This window comes from Eptatretus burgeri, chromosome 1 (assembly GCF_056783735.1).
Source record: "Eptatretus burgeri isolate ZD-2024b chromosome 1, Ebu_testis_v1, whole genome shotgun sequence".
Taxonomy (NCBI): domain Eukaryota; kingdom Metazoa; phylum Chordata; class Myxini; order Myxiniformes; family Myxinidae; genus Eptatretus; species Eptatretus burgeri.
The window spans coordinates 163,614,305-163,629,733 of record NC_140961.1 but is presented as its reverse complement, the minus strand read 5'-3'; the positions used below and the strand labels follow the sequence as shown (position 1 = coordinate 163,629,733).

At 41.5% G+C, this 15,429-nt stretch overlaps 1 protein-coding gene across 12 annotated transcripts in view; it reads right to left on the bottom strand.

The window, feature by feature from the left end:
• Window positions 1–12,270: 12,270 nt before the first annotated feature.
• Window positions 12,271–15,429, bottom strand: part of LOC147035910 (spermatid perinuclear RNA-binding protein-like) — a 227,207-nt gene continuing 224,048 nt past the window's right edge. For all 12 annotated transcript variants that reach the window (XM_085848072.1, XM_085848045.1, XM_085848037.1 and 9 more), the window contains one exon: window positions 12,271–12,621. The gene's annotated coding sequence lies outside the window, so the exon portion shown is untranslated. The remainder of the gene's footprint in view (window positions 12,622–15,429) is intronic.

Below are 15,429 nucleotides of genomic sequence, written 5' to 3'. Positions count from 1 at the left end.
GGGAAAACAGTTCACACAATGCACATTTATTTCCCGGCACACAGAAAGCACGTTTATACAGCCATACAGTCAAAATGCACATACAGCAACCAAAACAATAAAAGCAACAACGACGCAGAGTTAATACCGACTACGCGCACACAAGGCAACACTTATACAGCTTTACTTCACAGATGGCGCCAACACACATTTACACACAAGCAAAGGAAAGAAGCCACCCTCATAGACAAGGAGGCAGACAGGCCTGTAGGCCAAATGTGCGCGGGATCGAGAGGAGCGGCCAGGTCCGCGAGACCGGGGGGTGTCCTACCTGCGTCCTCGTGACGCGTTGGCGGGCGAGCCGCAAATGTGGCCGCATGGCTGTGCCCCGACTCCATGCTCCTTGGCGGGTTTCGTTGGCACGACGTTTGGAGTGGGGTGGGAACGGGGCCCCCTTTTGCACTATCTCAGCGCGGGGGAAAGGGGGAATTGTTGATGCCCTGGGGGAGGGGGATGGCTGGCTGGCTTGGGTCCCGCGATGAGACGAGCGATCCCCCACACCGTAACCTCGTCGCCGACCGCCGTCCTTCTCGCCTCGGACCCGAGCTCCCTTGCCTGCAGTTCTACCGCGCGCACTCGCCTTGACTTCACCAACGCAACGCAACGCATCCCCAACAGCCACTTCTCGACGACCCTCTTCAGGCAACTCCCGAACTCAACTCTTCCTGCTACTCTTCTCAGTTCCGCACTCTCCTCACCTGACCGACTCGACTCTGCCACTCTTTTCACCCGACCGACTCGACTTTGCCACTCTCTTCGCCTTGCGCTCGCCTTTTTATAGGCGGGCAGGAGAAGCCAGTATGCAAATATTCGGATCAGAATGACCTCGGGGGTGGAGCCACGCTTGCCCATTGGTCGGAGGAAATGGGGGCGTGAACCTCCCCTGATCCTAGAATTTGCATATATCGACTTCACACACACGCGCCTGGAGGCGGGGCCAAGCCGCCCCGCGCTCACTAATTGGACGGAGGAGAAGTGGGCGTGTGGCGTTTTTGATCCAAATTTCCCCTTGGAAAGGCCGCCATTTGCGCTCGCGGCTCGGTGCGTTTGGCACCAATCGCCGAACGGGCCCGAGACGGCCTGACGTTCGGTGTTCACAGGTGGTGCGGGAATGGCCGTAGAAGGAGAGAGGTGAAGGTGGTGGAGGGTTTTCGGTGGTGGTTTGATGGTTATGGTGCCGTTTGGGAATGGCGGTGATGCGATGATGTTGGAGCGTAGATGGTGGCGGTGGCGTGGTTGTTGTGTACTGGCAGTTGAGACGTGGTTGGTTCAAAATAAAGATAGAACAGAAAAAATGACAAACTCAAAGTGTTGCAGCCCGGATGAATCACATAAATTCCCTCTATACAACGGGTTTGGGCTAACTGCACATGTACGTAGAGATATCTCACCTACGGGCCCTGAATGGTGGTTTGCGAATTTCCACAGCCGTAACAATATGTATATGTACATATACATATTGTTACAGTTCTCGGAACTGTATGCAAACAACAGATAGTTGTCCTGAGTCAGTTATTCCATTAATGTACGTGTAGTTAGGACCCTACCTTTTGTCTAGTGGGAAGACGACGGAGAGTGTTGCGATGGGCTATTCGTTATGATTAATAAATCATTTTGCCCCTTGAATTTTATTCCCTCATTTTACGATCCACGGTGCCTTAATCTCGCTTCCTACCCTCGTTTCGCTGGCCACAGCGTACCACCGTCTATCCAGCGACTCGTTTTCAGAGGCAAAATCCCGACGTTCGGCTGGACACTCGCGAAAGCTGCACCGCCAACCATCTTCCCAATGCCAGATGTGGGTGGGCCAGGCCGGCCTTTGGTTGAAACCCCGCCCAGAAAGGCGGACCACATGAAGGGCTGGTCCAATCGGCATGCTCGGCTCGGACAATGTGTCAGGTTGGCAAGGCAGGGTTGACAATGACAATGGCAAGGCTTCTCCCCGACCTCCGGGTTCTAAAAAGCGTGGACCTCCGTGTGGTTGGTGGGCTGGGAATAGAATTACAAGTGGGTTGGGAAGAGAATTGCAAGTTGGTTGGAAGGAGAATTGAGAGAGGTTTTTGAGTATTGAAGAAGGAGTAAGGAGAATTGAAGGAGAGAAGGAGTCATTGAGAGTGAGTGTTGCTGCTACTTGTCTCCGCCGAACATGACGTCGAACCGCCCCTTGCTTTTCGACCAAGCCTCCTGTCTGGCCCCGCTTTCTGTTCCTTATCTGTTCCGAAGTCGACGAAAAGGAGGCAGTTTCGTAGACATTGACAACCGCGTGCACACATGGTTCCATGCTGCTCGTTCAAAGAGGATCCCTGTCAGCGGACCTATGGTAAAAGCGAAGGCCTAAGAAATCGCGACTGCCATTGGTGAGGTGAATGTCAAGGCATCCAACGGCTGGCTTGCCCGATTTCAAGCTCGAAACAAGATCTCGGCACGTGCAGTTAGCGGCGACAGTGGGGGCGTTGATCAGACGACAGTAGAGAAGTGGAAAACGCGTCTGCCGCAGCTATGCGACGGTTTCAAGCCACAAGCCATTTTTAACGCCGACGAGACTGGCCTCTTCTTCCGCGCTCTCCCCAAAAGGTCGCCGGTGGAAAAAGGAGACTCCTGTCATGGTATAAAGTTGCCAAAGGATCGAATAACTCTGCTGTTGTGCGCTAGTATGACTGGCGAGAAACTTAAACCACTCGCCATCTGCAACGCAGTGAAACCACATTGCTTTCGTAACATCAAAGTCGATTCGCTCCCTGTGTCGTGAACAGCAAACAAACGAGCGTGGATGACCTCGGCGTTGTTCATTGAATGGTTGAAAGTGCTGGACAAGAAGATGCGAAACCAACGGCGGAGGATTCTTCTCTTCCGAGACAATGCGCTGTCTCATCCAATAGTTGTGACGCTGACGAACGTGACCGTAAAGTTCCTGCCTCTGAACGTTACGTCGGTCTTGCAGCCCCTTGACCAAGGTGTGATAAGCAACCTGAAGCGTCTTTTCAAACAACGGCTGCTCCGGCACGTGCTGTCGAAGATCGAAACCGCTTCAAACGTAAACGAAATCTTGAAGAGCGTCAACGTTCTCCATGCTGTTCAGTGGAGCAGCAATGCATGGGATCAAGTCCAGCCGACGATGATTACCAAGTGCTTCGTCAAGTGTGGCTTCCCTTCCGAGTCACCCGATAGTGACTGGGACGCTGACGATGACCTCAGCCTGCGCGAGCTCATTTCGCGCGGTGCAGAGATTGATGTATGCGACGACGTGACCCCCGAGGAATACGTTCGGTGCGACGATACGGTGCGCGTTCATGACTGCGAGGACGACGACTGGGAGAACGATTTAATGTGGACAAAGAGAATGGGGACGAAGAGGAAGTGGAAGACATGCAGGTGACGGTACAAGATGGACTCAGTTGTGTGCAAAAGCTTAAAACTCTCTTTCTGAATCAAGGATGGGCAGAGTTGCTCGCTCCTTTGGAAAGAATCGAACATTCAGTTCAAGTTCATGTCCTGGAGAATGCCAAATCGAAACCAGAGTTTTATAACATCTTGGCTTAGAGACAAGTAATTGTATAAATTTCAAATTTTGATTCTCGTGCTGTCAATTTTGCGTTGCATTTTGATCTTATCAATTTTTTTATCTTTCCGTGGCAAATAATTCAAATAATTGTATTATTACAACTGAATGCCAATAATTGCGTGCTCATTTTGTCTGTGGAATGTGTATTTAGATGTGTATGTATTGATTAAACGACTTTTGTGATCTATCGAATACAGATGACGCGTTCATGGTCGGTTGATACCCTAATCCCGGATAATGTTAGGATAAAAAATAATAATACATATACACATACATATATATATATATATATATATATATATATATACATATACATACATGTACATATATATATACATATACATACATGTACATATATATATATATATATATACACATACATACATGTACATATATATATATATATATATATACATATACATACATGTACATATATATATATATATATATATATATATATATATATATATATACATATACATACATGTACATATATATATATATATATATATATATATATATATATATATATATATATATATATATATACATATACATACATGTACATATATATATATATATATATATATATATATTTATATATATATATATATATATATATATATACATACATACATGTACATATATATATATATATATATATATATATATATATATATATACATACATACATGTACATATATATATATATATATATATATATATATATATATACATACATACATGTACATATATATATATATATATATATATATATATATATATATATATACATACATATATACATACATACATATATACATACATACATATATACACACATTACTTTTATAATAATCAAAAGAAAAGATATGGTGAGAATATTGTATTGCTAAATATGGATACGGATAGGTACAAACTGGAGATAACTCCAGATGATGTTTATACATGATGTTAATAACTACAAATGATGATTAATGATACAAATAATTATGATCCTCATAACCCACTATTTTCGAATCAGAATAAAAAGGTTATTGGTAAATTTAAAGATTCTAAGTGAATTTGTAGGTGTTAAGATCAAAGGCATATGCTTATAAATAATTAACGAGAGGATTAAATGAATTCAATTGTGAAAAGATACTTCAAGGTCAAATGAAAAGTGTATTAAAAGAGACCATGAACTTTCAACATTACCTTGAATGTATGTGGAAGAGAAAGGATGTTGATAGAGAGATGAATGTTATTCGAAATTATAAACACGAAATATTCTCAGACTGTTTAGTTGGGGAATTTTAGCAAATTGTATTGACCATCTGTGAAAAAATTGCTCACCAAAAAATTTCTTCACCAACGTATTCTTCTTGGTGTCTATTAACTCCTATCAATTAGTGCAAACCCAAATCCTTGTGGAAAATTCTGGAGAGCCAATCAAAGTTCAGGTGCTCAGAGGGCCTGCGTGAAAAAAAAATCGGAAAAATTAACTTTTGCCAATATTGACTTGTGGGATGTCTAAAGAGGGTTTTTTTTCAGGTGCTGAGTTGATTCCAACCATTAGATTTGAGGAAAAATGAATCCCTGACCATAAAATATTGATATGAATCATTTTTAGATATCTCAGACTGTGTTTTGCGGTAATTTGGCTTAATTGAATTCAGATTGTTCAAATTGTGCTGAAACCAGCATACAACATTTTTGAAACCACTGCTATATTGTTGGTTATACTTGTGCTCATGCTCAGTAGAATTCTCTGTGTTCGCTGACGTTAGCTAAGAGCTTTTAGCTCTAAAATTATTGTGTACCGGATTCAATAGAAGTTGAATATATTCAACGTAGAGTGGACCTATTAATGTTAAAACACATCACTGTTTGTGTGTTCTATCTGTTTTGTGTCAAAATTTCATGTCCTGTCTGTTGTTTACAAAAGTACCGAAGTACCAAAAGTGCCATACAGGCGAAGATGGATGGGAAAACTGTTGTGGATGCAATGGTAACCAAACATAAGGTCAAATCACTTGCAAGCCTCAGATCTGGACCCAAAGTCAATGGCGAGAAGGTGGTCATTGACTCACTGAAGCTATTCAACCGCCTCATTGTCATCAGTGAGCGTGAAGTCAAGACCAAAGAAGCTCTGCGCTTTGAGTTGACGCCAAAACCGATGTCTCCGTTTGACAAAAATCAAAAGTTGCGAAAGCCAGACAAGGCTGCCCGAGCAAGGTCCCTGAAGGCATGTGTGGCACCTGTCGAAAAACCCCCTTGCACAAGCCTTGTGGTTGATGGTGGGTGGATCCTGCACAATGTCAAGAGGGAGGCAAAACTTACTTGGAAGGATGTTGCCGAGAGCTACCTCCGGTTTGTGAAGTCAATGTGGAGTCATCACCTCTGGATAACGGTGGTCTTTGACGGTTATGGCAGCTCCACCAAGGACCATGACCACTTGAGACGAACAAAGAATGCATGCTGTGACATTCAGATTCGTCTGGATCTCAAAATCATCATTGCAAGAGAAAAGTTCCTCGATAACAAGAACAACAAAGCCTAGCTCGTTCTGCTCTTTGCTGAGACATTTAGTAGGAATGGAATCAGTGTACAGCAATGCTCCGATGATGCAGACACCTCCATCGTCCGCACAGCTCTAGATGAGGCAAGAGAGTCCTCTGTCGAGGTGAGGGCTGAGGACACAGACGTCCTGGTTATGCTGATTCATCATGTTGCAGACCATCTGATATTCATCACGACAGCCAAAGAAACATTTTTACGATGTCGGAAAGATCCTGGAGGCCTTCCCAGAGATATACCGGAGGTATCTCATCTTCTTGCACAGCTTCTCTGGCTGTGATACAGTGTCTGCAAACTTTTGGGTTTCGCAAACCAACTTTGCTAAGCAAGCTCTGCAAGACTGATGAAGCAGAGAGTGCAATGGACGTGTTTATGGACATCCGAGCTGAGAAAGGTGATATCATTAAAGCAGGCTGTGATCTTTTCATGCTCATGTTCCATGGGAAATCCTCCAAAGACTTGGAAGACTTGAGATTCGACATCTTCAGCAAGCAAGCTGCTACTGGGAGCATAAAACCTGAGAAACTCCCCCCGACAACAGGAGCTGCAGCACAGCACTCTCTCCGAGCTTACCTCCAGACTCGAGACTGGCTGATGCTGCAAAGTCCATCGTTGGATGCCTGGGACTATGGATGGCAACTCACTGAGCAAGGATATGCACCAGTCCCTTCTGCAGACCCCATTGCACCAGACGTTTGACGTTTGCCAGCTGACGTTTGCCAGCTGCAACTGTGCGGGGGACTACAGCTCACTCGGGTGCTGCTGTAAAAAGCAAGGAGTCAAGTGTATTTCTGCTTGCGGAATCTGTCATGGTAACTCTTGCCTGAACATAAACCAGCTGGATGACAAGAGGAGTGAGGAAGATACTGGGGAGTTTGATGAATAAGGTTGTAAAAGCTGACGAAGCAACATTTCCATTGAGCACAGTTCTGTGAAAAATGTTAATAATATACATTTTATATGATCAAGGAGTGTTTTTTTTCTCAAAAATAATGGTTGGAATCAAGTCAGTAACCCAAAAAACCCCTAGTTAGACATCCCACAAGTCAATATTGGCAAAAGTTAATTTTTCCGATTTTTTCACGCAGGCCCTCTAAGCACTCGAACTTTGATTGGCTCCCCAGAATTTTCCACAAGGATTTGGGTTTGCACTAATTGATAGTTGTTAGTAGACACTGAGATGAATAGGTTAGTGAAGAAATTTTTTGGTAAGCAATTTTTTCACAGATGGTCATTACAATTTGATAAAATTCCCTAACTCGTTAGTGAGAAAGCGCTAACAGCATTTGATGATAAAAAAACATGAGTGATGGAATAAATACATCACCTTATGGGTTTAAAGTATAAATATTAATAAAAAATGGGGTTGTGGTTTTAACAGGCAACCACTGCATTATTTTTAATTTATGAATAAATTATTTCTGAAAATAAAACAAATATTTATACCTCTTTTTGACTAAGTTTGATTAAAGAAATGATCATATGAAAGGGGGTGAAAGCCCAGCCCCCAGCAGGGAGTCGTCGCAAAAGGGAGGTGATTGACACAGTAATGTGTTCCAGTTTGAAAAGTAGAAACATGGGTGAGTGTAAGGGAGTGAATCTTGTGACTTTGATAAATGGGACACATTACTGCGTCAAAGCCTCCCTTTTGACACTACTGACATCCATCCAAAAGTATGGCAAATTTCATCATTCAAATTAATCGTTCATCAAATTCATCAATTTATATTAAACTTTCCAATTCCAATCAGTTCTAGTCAAGATTTGTTTTGAAAAAACCACACCATTTTGAGTGAGTATTTCATGACTTCATCTGCTTCGAGACACCACCTGTCTTTTACCAGCATTAATTATGGCAAAATACCAAACATGAGATCAGAGCCATCTCCCGAAACATATAGCTTTCGATATGGTCTGGCACCCTGCCCTGCTCACCAAACTCTCTTCCTCTGGTATCCAAGGCAATCTCTACTCATGGCTCATGGATTCCTCTCCTCTCGCAATCAATGCGTGGCTCTTCATGGAATTCTCTCATCTCCTTTTCCCATTCAGGCTGGAGTTCTTCAAGTCAGTGTTCTTGACCCTGCTTTTTCTGGTTTTCATCAATAATCTCTCCGACTCTGGAAAATCCTCATTATCTCTTTACTGATGACTCCAGCTTCTGATGTACAATATCTCATCCCTCTGATCGACAGACTGCAGCCTCTTCACTCTCTGCAGATCTGGATAAAAATCACAAGCTGGTCAAACACTTGGAATATGTCTTTCAAGCCTGACAAATCTCACACCCTCACCATGTCTCTCGGAAAGAACCGTCTGGTAAATGCCCCCATCTACTTTCTCAACAAACCACTTGAAGAAGTCCTTTCTTTCAAGCTTTTGGGCCTCACTATCTGCCACAATCTTTCCTTGGAAAGCCACATCTCCAAGCTGGCCTCCAAAGCCAGTCGCCGACTGGGCATCCTACGTCATGCAATGTCCTTCATTGGCATATGCATTTACGAAGTTTTCATCCACAGCCTGATGGAGTACTGCTGCCCCCACTGGGGTGGTGCTCCTGCCTCACACCTAGCTTGACTTCACGCTGTGGAAACCAAGGATTTTTGTTTCATTGGTATCTCCCACGATAAAGCTGCGACTTTGGGTCCCTCACTTTCTCACAGGAGGCATGTCAGTAGTCTTTCTGTCGTCTACCATCTCCTCTTCAGCCTTGACCCTCCCCCCCCCCCGCTCTGTCTGTGATCTGTCCCCCCTATATCTCTTCAGGGAACTCAAGGTCCACCAAAAACCTCCTTCTGGTGAAACTGCCAAAAATCAAGAATCACTGCTCACCTTCACTCTTTCATTCCTCTTTTTCCAAACCTCTGGAACAAATTCTGACACTCTCTTCAATCCCAGTCCTCCCTCCAGCCCTTCAAAACAGCTGTTCACCACCATCTCTTACCTTCCCCCATCCAAAACCTTGTCCTTTACTACCCCCGTTAATCCACCACAAACGCACCTCCTTCAAATTCCCTGTTTTCCTTCCTGTAAGTCCTTGTAGTACCATCTTGTTTACCCCATGTACCCTGCCCCAACCCTCTCTCTTCCACAGATATCCAATTGTCTTTGGTCCCCACTATTTTGTGCTTCCCTCTCCCACCCCTCTTGTCTCTTGCCTTGTTATGTGCTTCTGTGTATTAGTTCTTCCATAAACCTTGACTTGGGATTTCAAAAAGCATTAAAAATAAATGGGTACTCAAAGCAGAACCTGTCAGGTCATCATCTTCAATGGACAATGTTTTCATTGAGTGCTGGTGATCCAGCCAAACTCAGAAGCTTGTTCTGGTTAACACATGGGGTCTAAAACATCCGCATATTAACTCGGCTGCTCTCAAAGAGAAGGAATTGGCTTGGCCGATACAAACAGTCCACCTGTTGACAGCCTGCAGGGAAGCAACCTTTCAGAGTCGAAGACCAAATAAAGGTCAAAAGGCAAAAAAAGGTCATTTGATAATTCCAATTTAGATTTTTCTCAAGTTACAAAATTCTATGATATCCCCTAAAATGGGGGGGGGGGGGTTCAGAGGATGGGATTAAAAAAATTTGTTGGTCAGAGATTCATTTCAATACATTGGAAGATCGATAGCGTGCAGACAAATTTAAAGAATGGAGGAAGGAAGCTTTGTTACAGGTGGAATTTTTTGACAAGGGATGAAAAAACGGTAGAATTGAAATCAAGTTTTTGAAAAAGAGTACAGCAGAGAGAGGAAATAGAAACATTTTAAGGGACTTTTTGTTTTTTTTTTAAGATGAGGGAAGGGGGGGGGCAGAGTAAAGGAAGAGTTTGGAGAAAAAGTTGTTCAGGTGAATGGTGGATACCTTCACAATCAAAGTAGGATTGGAAATGTGGAAAGGGAAGAAGAAGGAAGAATCTGTAGAGGAAGCCATGTGGTTACGGGAGGAAAAGGTGAGAAGGGAAAAGCTTTTTATTTTATATTTTGTTTTAAATAATTTAAGACATGAAACAGAGAGTATAGTTGGGAGGAAATTGAAGTAGTGGAGAAAAAAAACCTGAAGGTGATAAGGAAAATATACAACAATCGTGAACACAGATAGAAAGAAGGGTAAGCCTCAAGGAAACCCGATTATGAAAAGATCGATAAATACTCACCAATTAGCACAAGTTTTACCACAAAACCGAGCTAGAAACACACAGTAAACATGGAGATAACAAAGTAACAGTAAAAACGTGACAAAAACGACTGGAAAACTTATCTTTGAGAAAGTCGGTAGAGACCATGAAAAGAACCAGCCACCGTCACTCAAGAACCCCAACCGGAAGTGAATGTTGTGTAGATTAATTGATTGATGTGCAAACACGTATTATTCCAAAATCTATCATGACAGCAAGTTGCTGGTTAAATAACTTGATTGAAGTTTTCTATGTGGGCCAACCATATAATTTCCATTGCCTCATTCAGAGTCTTCCTCTCCTCAAAATGGGACAGCACCCTCAACTGCCAAACCTTGGACAAAAGATGAAATCAGAACGAAAGGACTTAACGTCATAGATCTAAAACTTTTATTAAAGCCTGTAATGAGATGAAACAGGGCAATAGAAAATATAAACCAAGGAAAAAAAATGATACTCATAAGGTGCAGTGACATTTAAATGACAGGTTTGTTGGCCAAACGTTTACAAGGTAACCAAATTAAATGTGAGGAACACTGCCCAACTTTATGGATGTGCCAAAACCATTTTTTCCAATGAACTTGACAATTCGGTGTCAATGTCGTGTTTCTTCAGTCGGCGTGAAAAGAATGAGCCAAGGGCTTAATCTGCCAATGAGAAACACGTGACGTAAATACACAAGTAAAAAAGACAAAAATATCATTAGTAGTGTAAAAAGGGACGGTTTGCCGAAGTAATCTGTCCCATTTTCAAAGTCGCAATATTCGCTTGCTAACGCTCACTCATATTTCTTCTTTTCAACTGGAACACATTACTTAGTCAAACACCTCCCTTTTGACATTACTACCCTTCAGGGATCGGGCTATGCCCTCCTTTCATATGATCATTAATTTAACCAAATTGAGATATCATAAATATTTGTTTATGTATTATTTTCAGGAAAAAGTGAATTTTGTGAGAACACTCAGTCACCATCGAGTACACCTGAACGTGATTCGTGCTTTAAGTATCGTTGTTGAGCAGAGATGAAATGATAAACTTCTCTTCATGCTCTTGTCTGAGCACCTCCTGAGCCACAAATCATTTTGAGATTGTCGTAAATAATTTTTTCATTAATTTCTTGACAAAATTTATTTCACTGGATCAGAAATGTAATGAATGTAAATTAATATTTATTACACTGGATCAGCAATCCTATTAATGTAAATTAACATTTATTACACTGGATCAGCAATGTTATTTATGTAAACTAATATCAATTACACTGGATCAACAATCTTATTAATGCAAATTAATATTTTTACACCGTTATTTATGTAAATTAATTATTATTATACTGGATTAGCAATAATATTCATGTAAATTAATATTTATTACACAATGGTATTAATGTAAATTAATATTTATTACACTGGATCAGCAATGTTATTAATGTAAATTAATATTTATTACACTGAATCAGCAATGTTATTAATGTAAATTAATATTTATTACACTGGATCAGCAATGTTATTAATGTAAATTAATATTTATTACACTGGATCAGCAATGTTATTCATGTTGCAGTCTTGAATTTAATATCGAAACGTGGTGCACTAAAATTGTGGGACAGACGTGTGACCTGAGAACCAAGGATTTCCGTTTGAATTCGCCGACAACTGAGCTCACGTAACGCAACACAGCCAAGCAGTCTCATGAAATAAAAAGAAGCACAAGTTGAAAGCGGCAACGACAATTTTGATTTTGCGTGAGAAAGTCTCTTATTTGTTACTTTGTGGAGGCTTTTTTCAGGGTCAAGTTTAGTAAATGAAGGAAATTAGAGATCAACACTCTTGAGTGAAACAACGTGAACTAAATGACCAATAGCAACATTGTGTGTGTAAACCCAAGAAGAAATGAATCACATTTTGCAAACGAGAGATTGAAGAGACTGCAATGTGGAAAATTCAAAATTTAATTGACACTTTCAGTAATCTACAGGTGAACTGAGGTACACCACAGGTATTGCAGACAATGGAAAGAATAGTTTTGTCAGGAAGAAATGTGCGAAGTTGCCTCTTGATAATGAAGTGGTAAGTCTGAAAAGTGAGGCCCAACGACAGGGTTGTAAGGTGTGGCGGACCGCCGGCTCTGTGTGACCAAAGCTGGCTTGAGGCTGTGGGGCAAAAAAAGATGGTTTGGGCGGGAAGATGGGCCTGTTGATCTGGAGCCTTGACTGCAGCGGCTATAGCTGGGGTCGTGCAGCCTCCTGGTGATGCAGCTGCAAATGTGGGCTGTGGACGAAAACCTGGCAAATACAGCGTCAAGTTAGGTCAGTATCCATAGAAGAGTTAAAAAAAAAAAAACACACACACACACACACACACACACACACACACACACACACACACACACACACACACACACACACACACACACACACACACACACACACACACACACACACACACACACACGACATTTTACTCTTTCATTAACTTTAATAATTGTGATCTTTCACCACTGAATGAGATGGAAGTTTCACAGAGCGTTTTTGCCGGTCCAGGTAAAAAGAATGTGATGAGTGATCAGAAATGGAGGAGGAGGAGATTTTGACCATACTCTGTGCAGAGAATTGGTGCTGCTGTAGCAGTCTCTTTGGCTATTGGGCACAATCCTGGACGGGTCGCCACTCCGACAGTATACCAACATGCTGGCACTCACTTTGCCGACCTCGGAAGGATGACAGGCCGAGTGAACCCCACCTGGTATTAATTCAACAGCTGAGCGGGATCTAAACTCAGGACCCGAGGATCCAAAGCCAACCACGCTAACCATTAAGCCAACACCAGGCATGATCAGAAATGGACATCGCCAGGTTTCTGCAACTTTGCATTGTTAAACTAATCGACATTCTGTCTGTGCAAATTTTTGAGTGTACTTGTTCATGAACATTGTTCCCAAACGTCACTTATGCGCAGTGGCGTTAAGAAGTCTGCCTGAGTGACCAACACAATACGATTACATTTTTCCCCCTATTTATGTGTTCGGCATCAATCTACCATATATCAGTGAAAAGCTGTTATCATCAGGAGCCCTGTTAGAGCAGTTTCATAAATATCCATCAAGTGGTTAACCAAATTACAGTGCAAAATACTGCAAACAAAGACCTTGTTGTCATGGATGACATCAACATTCCTGAATAGCGACTGATGATTCTCCACAAGTGGTCACATGGTGCAAAACATGAATATATCATCCACTGCGTGCGCGGCCACTGTGTGAGTTTCAGTGTGTTTACCTTGTGAAGATTTTATGAAAGGTTTCTTCGCTGAGGATATACACGGAGGAGGAATGGCGTGGGTTGATGGTAATTTACTTTGCTTCTTCTTCATATTTTGTATGCAGCACAAGAGGTAGCATGTGAGTGTGAGTGGCATCATTGCCTGGGGGCACAGCTGTGCTGCTGATGCAACACCCGTGCTGTAGGTTTGATTGATTGATTGAATGATTGAAATTAATTTGTTGATATTTCCATCGTGGCCATCAGCCGAATTGAGAAAATATTTACAATAAAATACAATGAGTTAAAACAATGGAGTGAAGCAATATCCAGTACAATTCTTATTTATAACAATAATTTCAGGAAGCAAATACATTAATAATTACAACCAAATTCAATACAATTCTTATCATACATACATAGCAATGGGAATGCACAAAAATAGTTCTCATCAATCATTCAGAAGTCTGGCAAGATTCGGCATCTTTCAGATAACTTCTCCGACATCTTTCAGTTCTGTGTCTGATTTCACTGTATCTGTCTCTATGGCGTTGTTGCCCTCGCTCAAACTGCTTTGGTGACAGCCATTGTAGGAATCTGTCACGGAACGACTTCAAAAATTTGGAACACAGTTTAATGTGTCGACGACTTCAAAGTCTGGAGTGCAAGTACCTGAAGAGCATCGTCATACGATTCATACTGGTCTTGGAGAATCGTCGTAGGACTTTGGGGCTTCTGGTGCACCTCAAAAATATATATGTAAGTGAATGGCGGGAAAGGAAAAAAAACGTATTGACTGACATCAAAATCCTCCCAATTTCCCTTGTTTTACATCCTTCGACCCCACTTTCAAGACTTTTCTTCTCCAAAGTCCCTCAAGATCTTCCTCCATTTTTTTCAGGGGTTCTGAGGCACTTACAAAAATTTACATGGCTCCAACAAATATTTGTTCATGGTTACTCGTCACTGTCAAAGTATACCAGTAAAAAAAAGGAGGCGGTAACCCGATAAACCCCCCCAACCCCCATTTTCTTCTTGCAATAAATATATATATATATATATATATATATATATATGTATATATATAGACATACATCTGTAAGGGAGGCTGTTAATCCCATTTTCTAAAAGAAACCTCATCATCAAAATGCCCCAATGCCTTCTTATTTACCTCCTCTGTATATAAATGATGTTTATAACTTGTTATTGTATTCATTTTTCAAAACTCTTTGAAAACTTGGTACATTAATTAATTTGGATGCTTGTTTCCAAGATGTAGCAAGTCTTACGTTTTGTTTATTCCTCACATTTTCCATAGTCTTTCCAAATACAACAGTATTCATTAATTTATCAAAGTTATTCTCAAAATTATTTGTCGCAAGTGTTCTCTTTTCTGTGTTAAAATCAGCCAGCCTGCCTAAGAAACGAGTTTTGCAGAAGTCTTCTGTTACCTTGCCGAAGACAAAAATGTTGGTGAGGAGATGCCAAATGTTCATCCCTTCCTTTGAGAGACACACCTGTAAAAACCCTTTATTTTCTCATTTCCATGATGTCACCAACTTGTCTTATTTATCGCCGAACCCAAAATTCAGCTTGTTTCATTTGGAGGATGTCAATTGAGGACTATTCCGACCTTGCAGATGAATCTTTATCACAAGAGGAAAGGTGAGTTATGTTTAAACCGATTCATTTTTATTTGTTGTTTTATACAGAACCAAATCATACGATTAATAATTCGTTTTTTTTTTTTTCTGACAGGCTGTCCCCAATAACAAATTTGATAACTGATGTTGAAAATGAAGCCAATGAATATCATGAAGAATGGCAGAATAT